At 49.5% G+C, this 19,198-nt stretch overlaps 7 non-coding genes across 7 annotated transcripts; all 7 read left to right on the top strand.

Annotated features, from left to right (window-relative positions):
• Nucleotides 1–1,455: 1,455 nt before the first annotated feature.
• On the top strand, nucleotides 1,456–1,529 carry Trnaa-agc (transfer RNA alanine (anticodon AGC)). The gene has a single exon. It is a non-coding gene; the product is annotated as a tRNA-Ala (tRNA).
• A 6,209-nt stretch (nucleotides 1,530–7,738) lies between these two features.
• On the top strand, nucleotides 7,739–7,812 carry Trnaa-agc (transfer RNA alanine (anticodon AGC)). The gene has a single exon. It is a non-coding gene; the product is annotated as a tRNA-Ala (tRNA).
• Nucleotides 7,813–12,454: 4,642 nt separating this feature from the next.
• Nucleotides 12,455–12,528, top strand: Trnaa-agc (transfer RNA alanine (anticodon AGC)). Its single transcript has one exon. It is a non-coding gene; the product is annotated as a tRNA-Ala (tRNA).
• A 1,504-nt stretch (nucleotides 12,529–14,032) lies between these two features.
• On the top strand, nucleotides 14,033–14,106 carry Trnaa-agc (transfer RNA alanine (anticodon AGC)). The gene has a single exon. It is a non-coding gene; the product is annotated as a tRNA-Ala (tRNA).
• Nucleotides 14,107–15,611: 1,505 nt separating this feature from the next.
• Trnaa-agc (transfer RNA alanine (anticodon AGC)) lies at nucleotides 15,612–15,685 on the top strand. Its single transcript has one exon. It is a non-coding gene; the product is annotated as a tRNA-Ala (tRNA).
• A 1,504-nt stretch (nucleotides 15,686–17,189) lies between these two features.
• On the top strand, nucleotides 17,190–17,263 carry Trnaa-agc (transfer RNA alanine (anticodon AGC)). Its single transcript has one exon. It is a non-coding gene; the product is annotated as a tRNA-Ala (tRNA).
• A 1,515-nt stretch (nucleotides 17,264–18,778) lies between these two features.
• Nucleotides 18,779–18,852, top strand: Trnaa-agc (transfer RNA alanine (anticodon AGC)). The gene has a single exon. It is a non-coding gene; the product is annotated as a tRNA-Ala (tRNA).
• Nucleotides 18,853–19,198: the final 346 nt, after the last annotated feature.

Raw genomic sequence — 19,198 nt, forward strand, 5'->3', positions numbered from 1 at the left:
AGAGGTGTGTAGGCAGATACAAGCGAACGATTAGCATCCACAATTGGCGAGCGTGCTTCTATTCGTGCGCAGGGAGCACCCTCCTCCCACACCTACACTTAATTTAGAAACAGTACAAATGTTCCCATAAGATTCTCAAGCCTACGTCGGAAAGATCTGCCTTGCGCCGATTTCACGTAAATCCCACTGCACGTTCCCATTCTTTGCGTGCAGTCGGCTGCTACTGGTGTTGCTGGTTGTGACTGCTGATAACAGATGCCGTAGCAATCAATTCATGGAGTGAGTTGTATGTTTTGCGATAGTCTGTCTCTGACAAGGAAGCACAGGTGATATAGGTGCGAACACAGGAAGCTTGCAGCCCCTCGCTGCCTGCAGACACAGAGCAGCCACACTAGAAGAGCGGCCTAAGCCGTAGGCGAAATGTGCTCATTCGCTTTGGCGCGACGTCGAACTGTAAATAAGGCTGTCACTAGCGTGAGCGTTGCGTGAGCGTCGCGAAAAGTCGGAAAAGTCATCTGCATGGGTGATTGCCAAGTTTGGGGAGCGTTTCGTAGTACGATCAGTGCAATGGAGACGCGGAAACTTGTTGTGTCCCAGTGTTTTGCAGTTGGACGACAAGAGTTTTACACAGTAGCAAAGAGCGAGGCACTGAGTTGGCATGAACAATGGAGAGCACAATGGGGCTCGAGATGTGCTTGTTACCTCAGGTGCTGTGTGATTGTCGACAAGGAGTGAAATGGACCAATTTGTGACCGCCCTTTCAATTTAAGACGTTCAAAACAGACGGAATTTGCATTCGTAATACCAGAGCATCGAAACTACTTGGAACTCTTGTGTATATGAACGTGTCCGCGCCTTTGTATTCTGGTACCTTCGCCGCTACAAACCAACCAACCATCGTGTCCGTGCACATCAGAGTCGCAAAGAATGGAGAATAGCCAGGCTTGGTCGCGTGTGTAGCTGTAGCTCAGTTGGCAGTTCGTTCGCTTAGCGTGTGAACGGTCTCGGGTTCAAGCCCCGGCTCCTCCATGTTTTGTGGTCAGTGCATGGTAAGTGTTGGTCGCGGCGAACATAAACGCACGCAAGAAGTTGCAAAACCAGCGTCACAGGCTGATATGATGTATACTGTCATAAGGAGAGCAAGATGTAAGTGTGGGGACCGGCTGTTATCGTGGTGTCATCGAGTGCAGATCTGTCTTAGGTATCACGGCTTAACGTCATTGAAGTCTAGAGGTGGACAACACGTTCGTCTTACTCAGAGCGGTGTCTGAACTCTATTTTCGACGTGATGGGTGCCACTTTCATTGTGGCCAACTACGATTCGATACAGAATGCACGAAACCTGAAAGACACCCTCACTGATACATAGAGTGTAGCGTTTGTCTGCGGAATAATGGGAGTGCAAGGGTCTGTGACGTTGATATGACTGTATGTAGCACTACTAGTTATCGGGGGGGTGGGCGTAGCTCAGATGGTAGAGCGCTCGCTTAGCGTGCGAGAGGTACTGGGATCGATACCCAGCGCCTCCAGAATTTTTATCACACCTACATGCGCACCTTGCCATGCAAGTGGAATAATTCCCAACCGGCAGAGGTGTGTAGGCAGATACAAGCGAACGATTAGCATCCACAATTGGCGAGCGTGCTTTTATTCGTGCGCAGGAAGCACCCTCCTCCCACACCTACACTTAATTTAGAAACAGTACAAATGTTCCCATATGATTCTAAAGCCTAAGTCGGAAAGATCTGCCTTGCGCCGATTTCACGTAAATCCCACTGCACGTTCCCATTCTTTGCGTGCAGTCGGCTGCTACTGGTGTTGCTGGTTGTGACTGCTGATAACAGATGCCGTAGCAATCAATTCATGGAGTGAGTTGTATGTTTTGCGATAGTCTGTCTCTGACAAGGAAGCACAGGTGATATAGGTGCGAACACAGGAAGCTTGCAGCCCCTCGCTGCCTGCAGACACAGAGCAGCCACACTAGAAGAGCGGCCTAAGCCGTAGGCGAAATGTGCTCATTCGCTTTGGCGCGACGTCGAACTGTAAATAAGGCTGTCACTAGCGTGAGCGTCGTGTAAAGTCGGAAAAGTCATCTGCATGGGTGATTGCCAAGTTTGGGGAGCGTTTCGTAGTACGATCAGTGCAATGGAGACGCGGAAACTTGTTGTGTCCCAGTGTTTTGCAGTTGGACGACAAGAGTTTTACACACTGAGTTGGCATTAACAATGGAGAGCACAATGGGGCTCGAGATGTGCTTGTTACCTCAGGTGCTGCGTGATTGTCGACAAGGAGTGAAATGGACCAATTTGTGACCGCCCTTTCAATTTAAGACGTTCAAAACAGACGGAATTTGCATTCGTAATACCAGAGCATCGAAACTACTTGGAACTCTTGTGTGTATGAACGTGGCCGCGCCTTTGTATTCTGGTACCTTCGCCGCTACAAACCAACCAACCATCGTGTCCGTGCACATCAGAGTCGCAAAGAATGGAGAATAGCCAGGCTTGGTCGTGTGTGTAGCTGTAGCTCAGTTGGCAGTTCGTTCGCTTAGCGTTTGAACGGTCTCGGGTTCAAGCCCCGGTTCCTCCATGTTTTGTGGTCAGTGCATGGTAAGTGTTGGTCGCGGCGAACATAAACGCACGCAAGAAGTTGCAAAACCAGCGTCACAGGCTGATATGATGTATACTGTCATAAGGAGAGCAAGATGTAAGTGTAGGGACCGGCTGTTATCGTGGTGTCATCGAGTGCAGATCTGTCTTACGTATCACGGCTTAACGTCATTGAAGTCTAGAGGTGGACAACACGTTCGTCTTACTCAGAGCGGTGTCTGAACACTATTTTCGACGTTATGGCTGCCACTTTCATTGTGGCCAACTACGATTCGATACAGAATGCACGAAACCTGAAAGACACCCTCACTGATACATAGAGAGTAGCGTTTGTCTGCGGAATAATGGGAGTGCAAGGGTCTGTGACGTTGATATGACTGTATGTAGCACTACTAGTTATCGGGGGGGTGGGCGTAGCTCAGATGGTAGAGCGTTCGCATAGCGTGCGAGAGGTACTGGGATCGATACCCAGGGCCTCCAGAATTTTTATCACACCTACATGCGCACCTTGCCATGCAAGTGGAATAATTCCCAACCGGCAGAGGTGTGTAGGCAGATACAAGCGTTCGATTAGCATCCACAATTGGCGAGCGTGCTTCTATTCGTGCGCAGGGAGCACCCTCCTCCCACACCTACACTTAATTTAGAAACAGTACAAATGTTCCCATAAGATTCTCAAGCCTACGTCGGAAAGATCTGCCTTGCGCCGATTTCACGTAAATCCCACTGCACGTTCCCATTCTTTGCGTGCAGTCGGCTGCTACTGGTGTTGCTGGTTGTGACTGCTGATAACAGATGCCGTAGCAATCAATTCATGGAGTGAGTTGTATGTTTTGCGATAGTCTGTCTCTGACAAGGAAGCACAGGTGATATAGGTGCGAACACAGGAAGCTTGCAGCCCCTCGCTGCCTGCAGACACAGAGCAGCCACACTAGAAGAGCGGCCTAAGCCGTAGGCGAAATGTGCTCATTCGCTTTGGCGCGACGTCGAACTGTAAATAAGGCTGTCACTAGCGTGAGCGTTGCGTGAGCGTCGCGAAAAGTCGGAAAAGTCATCTGCATGGGTGATTGCCAAGTTTGGGGAGCGTTTCGTAGTACGATCAGTGCAATGGAGACGCGGAAACTTGTTGTGTCCCAGTGTTTTGCAGTTGGACGACAAGAGTTTTACACAGTAGCAAAGAGCGAGGCACTGAGTTGGCATGAACAATGGAGAGCACAATGGGGCTCGAGATGTGCTTGTTACCTCAGGTGCTGTGTGATTGTCGACAAGGAGTGAAATGGACCAATTTGTGACCGCCCTTTCAATTTAAGACGTTCAAAACAGACGGAATTTGCATTCGTAATACCAGAGCATCGAAACTACTTGGAACTCTTGTGTATATGAACGTGTCCGCGCCTTTGTATTCTGGTACCTTCGCCGCTACAAACCAACCAACCATCGTGTCCGTGCACATCAGAGTCGCAAAGAATGGAGAATAGCCAGGCTTGGTCGCGTGTGTAGCTGTAGCTCAGTTGGCAGTTCGTTCGCTTAGCGTGTGAACGGTCTCGGGTTCAAGCCCCGGCTCCTCCATGTTTTGTGGTCAGTGCATGGTAAGTGTTGGTCGCGGCGAACATAAACGCACGCAAGAAGTTGCAAAACCAGCGTCACAGGCTGATATGATGTATACTGTCATAAGGAGAGCAAGATGTAAGTGTGGGGACCGGCTGTTATCGTGGTGTCATCGAGTGCAGATCTGTCTTAGGTATCACGGCTTAACGTCATTGAAGTCTAGAGGTGGACAACACGTTCGTCTTACTCAGAGCGGTGTCTGAACTCTATTTTCGACGTGATGGGTGCCACTTTCATTGTGGCCAACTACGATTCGATACAGAATGCACGAAACCTGAAAGACACCCTCACTGATACATAGAGTGTAGCGTTTGTCTGCGGAATAATGGGAGTGCAAGGGTCTGTGACGTTGATATGACTGTATGTAGCACTACTAGTTATCGGGGGGGTGGGCGTAGCTCAGATGGTAGAGCGCTCGCTTAGCGTACGAGAGGTACTGGGATCGATACCCAGCGCCTCCAGAATTTTTATCACACCTACATGCGCACCTTGCCATGCAAGTGGAATAATTCCCAACCGGCAGAGGTGTGTAGGCAGATACAAGCGAACGATTAGCATCCACAATTGGCGAGCGTGCTTTTATTCGTGCGCAGGAAGCACCCTCCTCCCACACCTACACTTAATTTAGAAACAGTACAAATGTTCCCATATGATTCTAAAGCCTAAGTCGGAAAGATCTGCCTTGCGCCGATTTCACGTAAATCCCACTGCACGTTCCCATTCTTTGCGTGCAGTCGGCTGCTACTGGTGTTGCTGGTTGTGACTGCTGATAACAGATGCCGTAGCAATCAATTCATGGAGTGAGTTGTATGTTTTGCGATAGTCTGTCTCTGACAAGCAAGCACAGGTGATATAGGTGCGAACACAGGAAGCTTGCAGCCCCTCGCTGCCTGCAGACACAGAGCAGCCACACTAGAAGAGCGGCCTAAGCCGTAGGCGAAATGTGCTCATTCGCTTTGGCGCGACGTCGAACTGTAAATAAGGCTGTCACTAGCGTGAGCGTCGTGTAAAGTCGGAAAAGTCATCTGCATGGGTGATTGCCAAGTTTGGGGAGCGTTTCGTAGTACGATCAGTGCAATGGAGACGCGGAAACTTGTTGTGTCCCAGTGTTTTGCAGTTGGACGACAAGAGTTTTACATACTGAGTTGGCATTAACAATGGAGAGCACAATGGGGCTCGAGATGTGCTTGTTACCTCAGGTGCTGCGTGATTGTCGACAAGGAGTGAAATGGACCAATTTGTGACCGCCCTTTCAATTTAAGACGTTCAAAACAGACGGAATTTGCATTCGTAATACCAGAGCATCGAAACTACTTGGAACTCTTGTGTGTATGAACGTGGCCGCGCCTTTGTATTCTGGTACCTTCGCCGCTACAAACCAACCAACCATCGTGTCCGTGCACATCAGAGTCGCAAAGAATGGAGAATAGCCAGGCTTGGTCGTGTGTGTAGCTGTAGCTCAGTTGGCAGTTCGTTCGCTTAGCGTGTGAACGGTCTCGGGTTCAAGCCCCGGTTCCTCCATGTTTTGTGGTCAGTGCATGGTAAGTGTTGGTCGCGGCGAACATAAACGCACGCAAGAAGTTGCAAAACCAGCGTCACAGGCTGATATGATGTATACTGTCATAAGGAGAGCAAGATGTAAGTGTGGGGACCGGCTGTTATCGTGGTGTCATCGAGTGCAGATCTGTCTTACGTATCACGGCTTAACGTCATTGAAGTCTAGAGGTGGACAACACGTTCGTCTTACTCAGAGCGGTGTCTGAACACTATTTTCGACGTTATGGCTGCCACTTTCATTGTGGCCAACTACGATTCGATACAGAATGCACGAAACCTGAAAGACACCCTCACTGATACATAGAGAGTAGCGTTTGTCTGCGGAATAATGGGAGTGCAAGGGTCTGTGACGTTGATATGACTGTATGTAGCACTACTAGTTATCGGGGGGGGGGGGGGGGGGGTGGGCGTAGCTCAGATGGTATGGCGCTCGCTTAGCGTGCGAGAGGTACTGGGATCGATACCCAGCGCCTCCAGAATTTTTATCACACCTACATGCGCACCTTGCCATGCAAGTGGAATAATTCCCAACCGGCAGAGGTGTGTAGGCAGATACAAGCGAACGATTAGCATCCACAATTGGCGAGCGTGCTTTTATTCGTGCGCAGGAAGCACCCACCTCCCACACCTACACTTAATTTAGAAACAGTAAAAATGTTCCCATAAGATTCTCAAGCCTACGTCGGAAAGATCTGCCTTGCGCCGATTTCACGTAAATCCCACTGCACGTTCCCATTCTTTGCGTGCAGTCGGCTGCTACTGGTGTTGCTGGTTGTGACTGCTGATAACAGATGCCGTAGCAATCAATTCATGGAGTGAGTTGTATGTTTTGCGATAGTCTGTCTCTGACAAGGAAGCACAGGTGATATAGGTGCGAACACAGGAAGCTTGCAGCCCCTCGCTGCCTGCAGACACAGAGCAGCCACACTAGAAGAGCGGCCTAAGCCGTAGGAGAAATGTGCTCATTCGCTTTGGCGCGACGTCGAACTGTAAATAAGGCTGTCACTAGCGTGAGCGTTGCGTAAAGTCGGAAAAGTCATCTGCATGGGTGATTGCCAAGTTTGGGGAGCGTTTCGTAGTACGATCAGTGCAATGGAGATGCGGAAACTTGTTGTGTCCCAGTGTTTTGCAGTTGGACGACAAGAGTTTTACACAGTAGCAAAGAGCGAGGCACTGAGTTGGCATGAACAATGGAGAGCACAATGGGGCTCGAGATGTGCTGTGTGATTGTCGACAAGGAGTGAAATGGACCAATTTGTGGCCGCCCTTTCAATTTAAGACGTTCAAAACAGACGGAATTTGCATTCGTAATACCAGAGCATCGAAACTACTTGGAACTCTTGTGTGTATGAACGTGTCCGCGCCTTTGTATTCTGGTACCTTCGCCGCTACAAACCAACCAACCATCGTGTCCGTGCACATCAGAGTCGCAAAGAATGGAGAATAGCCAGGCTTGTTCGTGTGTGTAGCTGTAGCTCAGTTGGCAGTTCGTTCGCTTAGCGTGTGAACGGTCTCGGTTTCAAGCCCCGGTTCCTCCATGTTTTGTGGTCAGTGCATGGTAAGTGTTGGTCGCGGCGAACATAAACGCACGCAAGAAGTTGCAAAACCAGCGTCACAGGCTGATATGATGTATACTGTCATAAGGAGAGCAAGATGTAAGTTTGGGGACCGGCTGTTATCGTGGTGTCATCGAGTGCAGATCTGTCTTAGGTATCACGGCTTAACGTCATTGAAGTCTAGAGGTGGACAACACGTTCGTCTTACTCAGAGCGGTGTCTGAACTCTATTTTCGACGTTATGGGTGCCACTTTCATTGTGGCCAACTACGATTCGATACAGAATGCACGAAACCTGAAAGACACCCTCACTGATACATAGAGAGTAGTGTTTGTCTGCGGAATAATGGGAGTGCAAGGGTCTGTGACGTTGATATGACTGTATGTAGCACTACTAGTTATCGGGGGGGTGGGCGTAGCTCAGATGGTAGAGCGCTCGCTTAGCGTGCGAGAGGTACTGGGATCGATACCCAGCGCCTCCAGAATTTTTATCACACCTACATGCGCACCTTGCCATGCAAGTGGAATAATTCCCAACCGGCAGAGGTGTGTAGGCAGATACAAGCGAACGATTAGCATCCACAATTGGCGAGCGTGCTTTTATTCGTGCGCAGGAAGCACCCACCTCCCACACCTACACTTAATTTAGAAACAGTAAAAATGTTCCCATAAGATTCTCAAGCCTACGTCGGAAAGATCTGCCTTGCGCCGATTTCACGTAAATCCCACTGCACGTTCCCATTCTTTGCGTGCAGTCGGCTGCTACTGGTGTTGCTGGTTGTGACTGCTGATAACAGATGCCGTAGCAATCAATTCATGGAGTGAGTTGTATGTTTTGCGATAGTCTGTCTCTGACAAGGAAGCACAGGTGATATAGGTGCGAACACAGGAAGCTTGCAGCCCCTCGCTGCCTGCAGACACAGAGCAGCCACACTAGAAGAGCGGCCTAAGCCGTAGGCGAAATGTGCTCATTCGCTTTGGCGCGACGTCGAACTGTAAATAAGGCTGTCACTAGCGTGAGCGTTGCGTAAAGTCGGAAAAGTCATCTGCATGGGTGATTGCCAAGTTTGGGGAGCGTTTCGTAGTACGATCAGTGCAATGGAGATGCGGAAACTTGTTGTGTCCCAGTGTTTTGCAGTTGGACGACAAGAGTTTTACACAGTAGCAAAGAGCGAGGCACTGAGTTGGCATGAACAATGGAGAGCACAATGGGGCTCGAGATGTGCTTGTTACCTCAGGTGCTGTGTGATTGTCGACAAGGAGTGAAATGGACCAATTTGTGGCCGCCCTTTCAATTTAAGACGTTCAAAACAGACGGAATTTGCATTCGTAATACCAGAGCATCGAAACTACTTGGAACTCTTGTGTGTATGAACGTGTCCGCGCCTTTGTATTCTGGTACCTTCGCCGCTACAAACCAACCAACCATCGTGTCCGTGCACATCAGAGTCGCAAAGAATGGAGAATAGCCAGGCTTGGTCGTGTGTGTAGCTGTAGCTCAGTTGGCAGTTCGTTCGCTTAGCGTGTGAACGGTCTCGGGTTCAAGCCCCGGTTCCTCCATGTTTTGTGGTCAGTGCATGGTAAGTGTTGGTCGCGGCGAACATAAACGCACGCAAGAAGTTGCAAAACCAGCGTCACAGGCTGATATGATGTATACTGTCATAAGGAGAGCAAGATGTAAGTTTGGGGACCGGCTGTTATCGTGGTGTCATCGAGTGCAGATCTGTCTTAGGTATCACGGCTTAACGTCATTGAAGTCTAGAGGTGGACAACACGTTCGTCTTACTCAGAGCGGTGTCTGAACTCTATTTTCGACGTTATGGGTGCCACTTTCATTGTGGCCAACTACGATTCGATACAGAATGCACGAAACCTGAAAGACACCCTCACTGATACATAGAGAGTAGTGTTTGTCTGCGGAATAATGGGAGTGCAAGGGTCTGTGACGTTGATATGACTGTATGTAGCACTACTACTTATGGGGGGGGTGGGCGTAGCTCAGATGGTAGAGCGCTCACTTACCGTGCGAGAGGTACTGGGATCGATACCCAGCGCCTCCAGAATTTTTATCACACCTACATGCACACCTTGCCATGCACGTGGAATAATTCCCAACCGGCAGAGGTGTGTAGGCAGATACAAGCGAACGATTAGCATCCACAATTGGCGAGCGTGCTTCTATTCGTGCGCAGGAAGCACCCTCCTCCCACACCTACACTTAATTTAGAAACAGTACAAATGTTCCCATAAGATTCTCAAGCCTACGTCGGGAAGATCTGCCTTGCGCCGATTTCACGTAAATCCCACTGCACGTTCCCATTCTTTGCGTGCAGTCGGCTGCTACTGGTGTTGCTGGTTGTGACTGCTGATAACAGATGCCGTAGCAATCAATTCATGGAGTGAGTTGTATGTTTTGCGATAGTCTGTCTCTGACAAGGAAGAACAGGTGATATAGGTGCGAACACAGGAAGCTTGCAGCCCCTCGCTGCCTGCAGACACAGAGCAGCCACACTAGAAGAGCGGCCTAAGCCGTAGGCGAAATGTGCTCATTCGCTTTGGCGCGACGTCGAACTGTAAATAAGGCTGTCACTAGCGTGAGCGTCGCGAAAAGTCGGAAAAGTCATCTGCATGGGTGATTGCCAAGTTTGGGGAGCGTTTCGTAGTACGATCAGTGCAATGGAGACGCGGAAACTTGTTGTGTCCCAGTGTTTTGCAGTTGGACGACAAGAGTTTTACACAGTAGCAAAGAGCGAGGCACTGAGTTGGCATGAACAATGGAGAGCACAATGGGGCTCGAGATGTGCTTGTTACCTCAGGTGCTGTGTGATTGTCGACAAGGAGTGAAATGGACCAATTTGTGACCGCCCTTTCAATTTAAGACGTTCAAAACGGACGGAATTTGCATTCGTAATACCAGAGCATCGAAACTACTTGGAACTCTTGTGTATATGAACGTGTCCGCGCCTTTGTATTCTGGTACCTTCGCCGCTACAAACCAACCAACCATCGTGTCCGTGCACATCAGAGTCGCAAAGAATGGAGAATAGCCAGGCTTGGTCGTGTGTGTAGCTGTAGCTCAGTTGGCAGTTCGTTCGCTTAGCGTGTGAACGGTCTCGGGTTCAAGCCCCGGCTCCTCCATGTTTTGTGGTCAGTGCATGGTAAGTGTTGGTCGCGGCGAACATAAACGCACGCAAGAAGTTGCAAAACCAGCGTCACAGGCTGATATGATGTATACTGTCATAAGGAGAGCAAGATGTAAGTGTGGGGACCGGCTGTTATCGTGGTGTCATCGAGTGCAGATCTGTCTTAGGTATCACGGCTTAACGTCATTGAAGTCTAGAGGTGGACAACACGTTCGTCTTACTCAGAGCGGTGTCTGAACTCTATTTTCGACGTTATGGGTGCCACTTTCATTGTGGCCAACTACGATTCGATACAGAATGCACGAAACCTGAAAGACACCCTCACTGATACATAGAGAGTAGTGTTTGTCTGCGGAATAATGGGAGTGCAAGGGTCTGTGACGTTGATATGACTGTATGTAGCACTACTAGTTATCGGGGGGGTGGACGTAGCTCAGATGGTAGAGCGCTCGCTTAGTGTGCGAGAGGTACTGGGATCGATACCCAGCGCCTCCAGAATCTTTATCACACCTACATGCGCACCTTGCCATGCAAGTGGAATAATTCCCAACCGGCAGAGGTGTGTAGGCAGATACAAGCGAACGATTAGCATCCACAATTGGCGAGCGTGCTTTTATTCGTGCGCAGGAAGCACCCTCCTCCCACACCTACACTTAATTTAGAAACAGTACAAATGTTCCCATAAGATTCTCAAGCCTACGTCGGAAAGATCTGCCTTGCGCCGATTTCACGTAAATCCCACTGCACGTTCCCATTCTTTGCGTGCAGTCGGCTGCTACTGGTGTTGCTGGTTGTGACTGCTGATAACAGATGCCGTAGCAATCAATTCATGGAGTGAGTTGTATGTTTTGCGATAGTCTGTCTCTGACAAGGAAGCACAGGTGATATAGGTGCGAACACAGGAAGCTTGCAGCCCCTCGCTGCCTGCAGACACAGAGCAGCCACACTAGAAGAGCGGCCTAAGCCGTAGGCGAAATGTGCTCATTCGCTTTGGCGCGACGTCGAACTGTAAATAAGGCTGTCACTAGCGTGAGCGTCGTGTAAAGTCGGAAAAGTCATCTGCATGGGTGATTGCCAAGTTTGGGGAGCGTTTCGTAGTACGATCAGTGCAATGGAGACGCGGAAACTTGTTGTGTCCCAGTGTTTTGCAGTTGGACGACAAGAGTTTTACACACTGAGTTGGCATGAACAATGGAGAGCACAATGGGGCTCGAGATGTGCTTGTTACCTCAGGTGCTGTGTGATTGTCGACAAGGAGTGAAATGGACCAATTTGTGACCACCCTTTCAATTTAAGACGTTCAAAACAGACGGAATTTGCATTCGTAATACCAGAGCATCGAAACTACTTGGAACTCTTGTGTATATGAACGTGTCCGCGCCTTTGTATTCTGGTACCTTCGCCGCTACAAACCAACCAACCATCGTGTCCGTGCACATCAGAGTCGCAAAGAATGGAGAATAGACAGGCTTGATCGTGTGTGTAGCTGTAGCTCAGTTGGCAGATCGTTCGCTTAGCGTGTGAACGGTCTCGGGTTCAAGCCCCGGCTCCTCCATGTTTTGTGGTCAGTGCATGGTAAGTGTTGGTCGCGGCGAAAATAAACGCACGCAAGAAGTTGCAAAACCAGCGTCACAGACTGATATGATGTATACTGTCATAAGGAGAGCAAGATGTAAGTGTGGGGACCGGCTGTTATGGTGGTGTCATCGAGTGCAGATCTGTCTTAGGTATCACGGCTTAACGTCATTGAAGTCTAGAGGTGGACAACACGTTCGTCTTACTCAGAGCGGTGTCTGAACTCTATTTTCGACGTTATGGGTGCCACTTTCATTGTGGCCAACTACGATTCGATACAGAATGCACGAAACCTGAAAGACACCCTCACTGATACATAGAGTGTAGCGTTTGTCTGCGGAATAATGGGAGTGCAAGGGTCTGTGACGTTGATATGACTGTATGTAGCACTACTAGTTATCGGGGGGGTGGGCGTAGCTCAGATGGTAGAGCGCTCGCTTAGCGTGCGAGAGGTACTGGGATCGACACCCAGCGCCTCCAGAATTTTTATCACACCTACATGCGCACCTTGCCATGCAAGTGGAATAATTCCCAACCGGCAGAGGTGTGTAGGCAGATACAAGCGAACGATTAGCATCCACAATTGGCGAGCGTGCTTTTATTCGTGCGCAGGAAGCACCCACCTCCCACACCTACACTTAATTTAGAAACAGTAAAAATGTTCCCATAAGATTCTCAAGCCTACGTCGGAAAGATCTGCCTTGCGCCGATTTCACGTAAATCCCACTGCACGTTCCCATTCTTTGCGTGCAGTCGGCTGCTACTGGTGTTGCTCGTTGTGACTGCTGATAACAGATGCCGTAGCAATCAATTCATGGAGTGAGTTGTATGTTTTGCGATAGTCTGTCTCTGACAAGGAAGCACAGGTGATATAGGTGCGAACACAGGAAGCTTGCAGCCCCTCGCTGCCTGCAGACACAGAGCAGCCACACTAGAAGAGCGGCCTAAGCCGTAGGCGAAATGTGCTCATTCGCTTTGGCGCGACGTCGAACTGTAAATAAGGCTGTCACTAGCGTGAGCGTTGCGTAAAGTCGGAAAAGTCATCTGCATGGGTGATTGCCAAGTTTGGGGAGCGTTTCGTAGTACGATCAGTGCAATGGAGATGCGGAAACTTGTTGTGTCCCAGTGTTTTGCAGTTGGACGACAAGAGTTTTACACAGTAGCAAAGAGCGAGGCACTGAGTTGGCATGAACAATGGAGAGCACAATGGGGCTCGAGATGTGCTTGTTACCTCAGGTGCTGTGTGATTGTCGACAAGGAGCGAAATGGACCAATTTGTGACCGCCCTTTCAATTTAAGACGTTCAAAACAGACGGAATTTGCATTCGTAATACCAGAGCATCGAAACTACTTGGAACTCTTGTGTGTATGAACGTGTCCGCGCCTTTGTATTCTGGTACCTTCGCCGCTACAAACCAACCAACCATCGTGTCCGTGCACATCAGAGTCGCAAAGAATGGAGAATAGCCAGGCTTGGTCGTGTGTGTAGCTGTAGCTCAGTTGGCAGTTCGTTCGCTTAGCGTGTGAACGGTCTCGGGTTCAAGCCCCGGTTCCTCCATGTTTTGTGGTCAGTGCATGGTAAGTGTTGGTCGCGGCGAACATAAACGCACGCAAGAAGTTGCAAAACCAGCGTCACAGGCTGATATGATGTATACTGTCATAAGGAGAGCAAGATGTAAGTTTGGGGACCGGCTGTTATCGTGGTGTCATCGAGTGCAGATCTGTCTTAGGTATCACGGCTTAACGTCATTGAAGTCTAGAGGTGGACAACACGTTCGTCTTACTCAGAGCGGTGTCTGAACTCTATTTTCGACGTTATGGGTGCCACTTTCATTGTGGCCAACTACGATTCGATGCAGAATGCACGAAACCTGAAACACACCCTCACTGATACATAGAGAGTAGTGTTTGTCTGCGGAATAATGGGAGTGCAAGGGTCTGTGACGTTGATATGACTGTATGTAGCACTACTAGTTATCGGGGGGGTGGGCGTAGCTCAGATGGTAGAGCGCTCGCTTAGCGTGCGAGAGGTACTGGGATCGATACCCAGCGCCTCCAGAATTTTTATCACACCTACATGCGCACCTTGCCATGCAAGTGGAATAATTCCCAACCGGCAGAGGTGTGTAGGCAGATACAAGCGAACGATTAGCATCCACAATTGGCGAGCGTGCTTTTATTCGTGCGCAGGAAGCACCCACCTCCCACACCTACACTTAATTTAGAAACAGTAAAAATGTTCCCATAAGATTCTCAAGCCTACGTCGGAAAGATCTGCCTTGCGCCGATTTCACGTAAATCCCACTGCACGTTCCCATTCTTTGCGTGCAGTCGGCTGCTACTGGTGTTGCTGGTTGTGACTGCTGATAACAGATGCCGTAGCAATCAATTCATGGAGTGAGTTGTATGTTTTGCGATAGTCTGTCTCTGACAAGGAAGCACAGGTGATATAGGTGCGAACACAGGAAGCTTGCAGCCCCTCGCTGCCTGCAGACACAGAGCAGCCACACTAGAAGAGCGGCCTAAGCCGTAGGCGAAATGTGCTCATTCGCTTTGGCGCGACGTCGAACTGTAAATAAGGCTGTCACTAGCGTGAGCGTTGCGTAAAGTCGGAAAAGTCATCTGCATGGGTGATTGCCAAGTTTGGGGAGCGTTTCGTAGTACGATCAGTGCAATGGAGATGCGGAAACTTGTTGTGTCCCAGTGTTTTGCAGTTGGACGACAAGAGTTTTACACAGTAGCAAAGAGCGAGGCACTGAGTTGGCATGAACAATGGAGAGCACAATGGGGCTCGAGATGTGCTTGTTACCTCAGGTGCTGTGTGATTGTCGACAAGGAGTGAAATGGACCAATTTGTGACCGCCCTTTCAATTTAAGACGTTCAAAACAGACGGAATTTGCATTCGTAATACCAGAGCATCGAAACTACTTGGAACTCTTGTGTGTATGAACCTGTCCGCGCCTTTGTATTCTGGTACCTTCGCCGCTACAAACCAACCAACCATCGTGTCCGTGCACATCAGAGTCGCAAAGAATGGAGAATAGCCAGGCTTGGTCGTGTGTGTAGCTGTAGCTCAGTTGGCAGTTCGTTCGCTTAGCGTGTGAACGGTCTCGGGTTCAAGCCCCGGTTCCTCCATGTTTTGTGGTCAGTGCATGGTAAGTGTTGGTCGCGGCGAACATAAACGCACGCAAGAAGTTGCAAAACCAGCGTCACAGGCTGATATGATGTATACTGTCATAAGGAGAGCAAGATGTAAGTTTGGGGACCGGCTGTTATCGTGGTGTCATCGAGTGCAGATCTGTCTTAGGTATCACGGCTTAACGTCATTGAAGTCTAGAGGTGGACAACACGTTCGTCTTACTCAGAGCGGTGTCTGAACTCTATTTTCGACGTTATGGGTGCCACTTTCATTGTGGCCAACTACGATTCGATACAGAATGCACGAAACCTGAAAGACACCCTCACTGATACATAGAGAGTAGTGTTTGTCTGCGGAATAATGGGAGTGCAAGGGTCTGTGACGTTGATATGACTGTATGTAGCACTACTAGTTATCGGGGGGGGTGGGCGTAGCTCAGATGGTAGAGCGCTCGCTTAGCGTGCGAGAGGTACTGGGATCGATACCCAGCGCCTCCAGAATTTTTATCACACCTACATGCGCACCTTGCCATGCAAGTGGAATAATTCCCAACCGGCAGAGGTGTGTAGGCAGATACAAGCGAACGATTAGCATCCACAATTGGCGAGCGTGCTTTTATTCGTGCGCAGGAAGCACCCACCTCCCACACCTACACTTAATTTAGAAACAGTAAAAATGTTCCCATAAGATTCTCAAGCCTACGTCGGAAAGATCTGCCTTGCGCCGATTTCACGTAAATCCCACTGCACGTTCCCATTCTTTGCGTGCAGTCGGCTGCTACTGGTGTTGCTGGTTGTGACTGCTGATAACAGATGCCGTAGCAATCAATTCATGGAGTGAGTTGTATGTTTTGCGATAGTCTGTCTCTGACAAGGAAGCACAGGTGATATAGGTGCGAACACAGGAAGCTTGCAGCCCCTCGCTGCCTGCAGACACAGAGCAGCCACACTAGAAGAGCGGCCTAAGCCGTAGGCGAAATGTGCTCATTCGCTTTGGCGCGACGTCGAACTGTAAATAAGGCTGTCACTAGCGTGAGCGTTGCGTAAAGTCGGAAAAGTCATCTGCATGGGTGATTGCCAAGTTTGGGGAGCGTTTCGTAGTACGATCAGTGCAATGGAGATGCGGAAACTTGTTGTGTCCCAGTGTTTTGCAGTTGGACGACAAGAGTTTTACACAGTAGCAAAGAGCGAGGCACTGAGTTGGCATGAACAATGGAGAGCACAATGGGGCTCGAGATGTGCTTGTTACCTCAGGTGCTGTGTGATTGTCGACAAGGAGCGAAATGGACCAATTTGTGACCGCCCTTTCAATTTAAGACGTTCAAAACAGACGGAATTTGCATTCGTAATACCAGAGCATCGAAACTACTTGGAACTCTTGTGTGTATGAACGTGTCCGCGCCTTTGTATTCTGGTACCTTCGCCGCTACAAACCAACCAACCATCGTGTCCGTGCACATCAGAGTCGCAAAGAATGGAGAATAGCCAGGCTTGGTCGTGTGTGTAGCTGTAGCTCAGTTGGCAGTTCGTTCGCTTAGCGTGTGAACGGTCTCGGGTTCAAGCCCCGGTTCCTCCATGTTTTGTGGTCAGTGCATGGTAAGTGTTGGTCGCGGCGAACATAAACGCACGCAAGAAGTTGCAAAACCAGCGTCACAGGCTGATATGATGTATACTGTCATAAGGAGAGCAAGATGTAAGTTTGGGGACCGGCTGTTATCGTGGTGTCATCGAGTGCAGATCTGTCTTAGGTATCACGGCTTAACGTCATTGAAGTCTAGAGGTGGACAACACGTTCGTCTTACTCAGAGCGGTGTCTGAACTCTATTTTCGACGTTATGGGTGCCACTTTCATTGTGGCCAACTACGATTCGATGCAGAATGCACGAAACCTGAAACACACCCTCACTGATACATAGAGAGTAGTGTTTGTCTGCGGAATAATGGGAGTGCAAGGGTCTGTGACGTTGATATGACTGTATGTAGCACTACTAGTTATCGGGGGGGTGGGCGTAGCTCAGATGGTAGAGCGCTCGCTTAGCGTGCGAGAGGTACTGGGATCGATACCCAGCGCCTCCAGAATTTTTATCACACCTACATGCGCACCTTGCCATGCAAGTGGAATAATTCCCAACCGGCAGAGGTGTGTAGGCAGATACAAGCGAACGATTAGCATCCACAATTGGCGAGCGTGCTTTTATTCGTGCGCAGGAAGCACCCACCTCCCACACCTACACTTAATTTAGAAACAGTAAAAATGTTCCCATAAGATTCTCAAGCCTACGTCGGAAAGATCTGCCTTGCGCCGATTTCACGTAAATCCCACTGCACGTTCCCATTCTTTGCGTGCAGTCGGCTGCTACTGGTGTTGCTGGTTGTGACTGCTGATAACAGATGCCGTAGCAATCAATTCATGGAGTGAGTTGTATGTTTTGCGATAGTCTGTCTCTGACAAGGAAGCACAGGTGATATAGGTGCGAACACAGGAAGCTTGCAGCCCCTCGCTGCCTGCAGACACAGAGCAGCAACACTAGAAGAGCGGCCTAAGCCGTAGGCGAAATGTGCTCATTCGCTTTGGCGCGACGTCGAACTGTAAATAAGGCTGTCACTAGCGTGAGCGTTGCGTGAGCGTCGCGTAAAGTCGGAAAAGTCATCTGCATGGGTGATTGCCAAGTTTGGGGAGCGTTTCGTAGTACGATCAGTGCAATGGAGATGCGGAAACTTGTTGTGTCCCAGTGTTTTGCAGTTGGACGACAAGAGTTTTACACAGTAGCAAAGAGCGAGGCACTGAGTTGGCATGAACAATGGAGAGCACAATGGGGCTCGAGATGTGCTTGTTACCTCAGGTGCTGTGTGATTGTCGACAAGGAGTGAAATGGACCAATTTGTGGCCGCACTTTCAATTTAAGTCGTTCAAAACAGACGGAATTTGCATTCGTAATACCAGAGCATCGAAACTACTTGGAACTCTTGTGTGTATGAACGTGTCCGCGCCTTTGTATTCTGGTACCTTCGCCGCTACAAACCAACCAACCATCGTGTCCGTGCACATCAGAGTCGCAAAGAATGGAGAATAGCCAGGCTTGGTCGTGTGTGTAGCTGTAGCTCAGTTGGCAGTTCGTTCGCTTAGCGTGTGAACGGTCTCGGGTTCAAGCCCCGGTTCCTCCATGTTTTGTGGTCAGTGCATGGTAAGTGTTGGTCGCGGCGAACATAAACGCACGCAAGAAGTTGCAAAACCAGCGTCACAGGCTGATATGATGTATACTGTCATAAGGAGAGCAAGATGTAAGTTTGGGGACCGGCTGTTATCGTGGTGTCATCGAGTGCAGATCTGTCTTAGGTATCACGGCTTAACGTCATTGAAGCCTAGAGGTGGACAACACGTTCGTCTTACTCAGAGCTGTGTCTGAACTCTATTTTCGACGTTATGGGTGCCACTTTCATTGTGGCCAACTACGATTCGATACAGAATGCACGAAACCTGAAAGACACCCTCACTGATACATAGAGAGTAGTGTTTGTCTGCGGAATAATGGGAGTGCAAGGGTCTGTGACGTTGATATGACTGTATGTAGCACTACTACTTATGGGGGGGGTGGGCGTAGCTCAGATGGTAGAGCGCTCGCTTAGCGTGCGAGAGGTACTGGGATCGATACCCAGCGCCTCCAGAATTTTTATCACACCTACATGCACACCTTGCCATGCAAGTGGAATAATTCCCAACCGGCAGAGGTGTGTAGGCAGATACAAGCGAACGATTAGCATCCACAATTGGCGAGCGTGCTTCTATTCGTGCGCAGGAAGCACCCTCCTCCCACACCTACACTTAATTTAGAAACAGTACAAATGTTCACATAAGATTCTCAAGCCTACGTCGGGAAGATCTGCCTTGCGCCGATTTCACGTAAATCCCACTGCACGTTCCCATTCTTTGCGTGCAGTCGGCTGCTACTGGTGTTGCTGGTTGTGACTGCTGATAACAGATGCCGTAGCAATCAATTCATGGAGTGAGTT

The sequence above is a fragment of the Schistocerca gregaria genome, unplaced genomic scaffold (assembly GCF_023897955.1).
Source record: "Schistocerca gregaria isolate iqSchGreg1 unplaced genomic scaffold, iqSchGreg1.2 ptg000156l, whole genome shotgun sequence".
NCBI lineage: Eukaryota > Metazoa > Arthropoda > Insecta > Orthoptera > Acrididae > Schistocerca > Schistocerca gregaria.